Source organism: Propithecus coquereli, unplaced genomic scaffold (genome assembly GCF_000956105.1).
Source record: "Propithecus coquereli isolate 6110/MARCELLA unplaced genomic scaffold, Pcoq_1.0 Scaffold118, whole genome shotgun sequence".
Lineage (NCBI taxonomy): Eukaryota > Metazoa > Chordata > Mammalia > Primates > Indriidae > Propithecus > Propithecus coquereli.
Window position 1 is genome coordinate 6,491,668 of NW_012135858.1, and position 3,153 is coordinate 6,494,820.

General features: G+C 34.1%; 1 protein-coding gene across 1 annotated transcript in view; it reads right to left on the reverse strand.

The window, feature by feature from the left end:
* Positions 1–3,153, reverse strand: part of LOC105822248 (E3 ubiquitin-protein ligase Topors-like) — a 107,804-nt gene that overhangs the window by 16,525 nt on the left and 88,126 nt on the right. The gene's annotated exons all lie outside the window — the stretch shown is intronic.

Sequence of the window (3,153 nt, forward strand, 5' to 3'; positions counted from 1 at the left end):
AATATAATAACTCATTTCTATATACTAGTAATTAACAATTGGAAAATTAAGTTAAAATAAATAACATTTACAATAGCAGCACAAAGCATTGAATATTTGGTAATAAGTTTAGTGAAAGGTGTGATGTGCAAGAGCTCTATACTGGAAATTATGAAATATTGATGGGAGAAATTAAAGAAAACCAAATAAATGGAGACATATGCCATGTTTATGGATTCAAAGATTTAATATTGTTAAGATGTTAATTCTCTTCAAATTAATCTTTAGATTCAAAGAAAGCTCACTTAAAACCCTGATAGGCTTTTCTCCCTAGAAACTAACAATCAGTTTCTAAATTTATATGGAAATGCAAAGAATCTAGACTACACAAAACAATCTTGAAAAATAAGAATATGATAGCAAGCTTTACATTATCTGTTTACTGGACTTACTATAGTTATTATAAAGCCACAGTTATAAAGATTGTGATATTGGCTACTTGGATAAATAAGAGAGAGTCCAGGAATGGACCAATGCACAATTTATTATTAACCAAGATACCAAGTCAAATATATATATATATGTGTGTGTGTGTGTGTGTGTGTATATATCTCTCTCTCATATATTCTCAATAGGAGTCCTTTATATATCTGAGAAAGGAATCATATCTAGAATATATAAAGACTTCCAAAATTTGACAATAAAAAGAAAAACAGCCCAATTATTGAACAGAAACTGCACTTTGACAAACATTTTACAAAAGAAGATATATGAATCTTTAATAAGCTTATGAAAATGTGCTCGACACCATTACTCATCACAGAAATGCAAATTTAAGCCACATGATACCCACAAGAATGGCTAAAATAAAAATGACTGACAACACCAAACGTTGGTTTGGATGTAGGGCAAATGGAAATCTAATACTTTGCTGGTTGGAGTGTCAAATGGTACAAACGCTTTTGAGAACTGTTTGGCATTTTTATAGGGTTAAACTTTCAACTCCCCTATGGCCTAGCAATTCCATTCTTACTCAAAAATACTTGTACAAGAATATTCATAGAAGCTCTATTCATAATATCCTCAAACTAGAAATAAGACAAATGTCCTTCAACAGAAGAATGGATCAATAATATTTGTTATAACTATACAATGGAATATTATTTGTTAACTCAAAAAGTACAAGCTAATTATATATACAGCATATAGTTGAACATCAAAAGCACTAGGTTGATTGAAAAATTATATACTTTATGATTTCATTTATAGGAAATGACTAACAGATGAAATTATTCTGTGATAAATGAAATCAAAAAGTTCTTGTGTATGATGAAGTAATTGAGTGAAAGGAGTAAGAGAGAACTCTTGGGACTGATAAATGTTTTAAATCTTGTTTTGAAGTGTTAGTTACACAGTGTACACAATTATCAAATTTATAAAACTAACTATTAATATATAAGCATTTATTGTAAATTATACCTCAGTTGCACTTTTGGGATCTCCTGTTTGCTGCATTAAGTTTGTTTCCTCAGGTGTTAATTCTTCTCATTCTTAGCTTGGTGCTTTTATTTCATGGAGCTGGTTTTCTCAAAATATTTCATGGCTTGTTGATCAGATGTCATCTTTGTATCAGAAAATCCCAAATCACTTGTCCGTAGGTGTGGTTCTGTTTATTATAGTCTGCGTGACTGTAGGGCAATGGCGAGACATACTGTTGGTGGCTTATACTAGGAGCTCATTTTTTCAAAATTGAGACTCCATTTTCCTCCTGATATCAGAGATCCCGCACTGCCTTTTTGGCCCATTGTTTCACAGATTCAATACTGAAGCATTGCAAAGATCTGTGTTCTCTCTCTCTCTCTCTCTGCCTCTCTCTGTATGTGTAGTGTCGGGGGCAGTGAACAATTGGTTAATCTGCTAAACTTCTTCAAATATTTTTACACAGCAAATCACCCTGATTGGTTGCCTCAGCTCTGTGAGTGTAGAGCAACTTTGAAGCCCCTTCTGCCTTTTGTGGCAGTTCTGTTCATATTTGTTCCAACTGCTTTTGGAGGAGATTTCCCAAAATTGCTGGCCCAAATTTGACTACTTCATTGTTTTCCAGTGCTGCAATAAGCTTACAATTTAAGAAAATGGGCGTGTTTTCTGTCATTTGTGGAGATTTGGGTTTGGACTTAGAGACAAGCACATTTGCTCTATTTGCCATCTTAATCCAGTTTCCCCAGTCACTTTTAATTAGCAGCTTTGCTTGCTGCTTTGCATACTGATGCACCTACTAACTCTTATTTTCACTTTTGTGTGGCCCTGTATAATGGTCTATAGAGCTGGCAGTGGCCTGAACTCTTGTTCTTTGTAAGGTGGATATTTTACAAGTTCACAAAGGTGGAATGCATCAGACATGGATTGATCTCTAAAGTACAGGCAGTTTTGAGGAAAGAGGAAATTAGTTTAGCATGCTTTGTGTTGCAAAAAAATGAGGTTGATGTTTTAGAATCTCCACTTGGAGATTCTACTCTATAGACAGGCAACCCCAAACTGAGAATGTAGGAAAGCCCTACCCAGTGTTGCCTAAAATCTCCCTAATCACCTGGCCCCTGACTATTTATCATTCTAATGTTGACCTAACACTTTAGGAGGCTGTGTCTATAAATGAAGGATGTGTTTGTGCACTAAAGTCAAGTGCTATTTGCTGAGGATACTGTGACTTCCGTTTGACTTTCTTTCTGATAAAAACAGATGGAAAAGGTTTTCTTTCCTTGTTTGCTTTCACATTAAAAACAAATACTTACTGCCAAAAACAAGGATTGAAGTACTGCAGTTCCCCCTCACAGCTGTTATTGAGAGGTGGTCCAAAACTCTTCAAAGAACATTAGATGGTACAAATCCATAGGAAGCCAATAGTGAAAATAGCATTTGCTAGTTGCTATTTTTTGCCCACTGTTACAGGTCACTTGTAACACCTAGGACTGATGTGATATTGATTTTACAAATTCGTGAAGGGTACAATTTTGAAAACCTTTCCATATTACAAAGCAGGAAACTGAGTGAAACATAGAGTAATTAGGCAACTTTAGATTTATTTTTAAAAAGATGTAGAAAAGATTTCATGAAAATTCAAGCCTCTACAATGTCGTTTGAAGGAAGACTACAGTTTGGTTATTATAATATTATAAA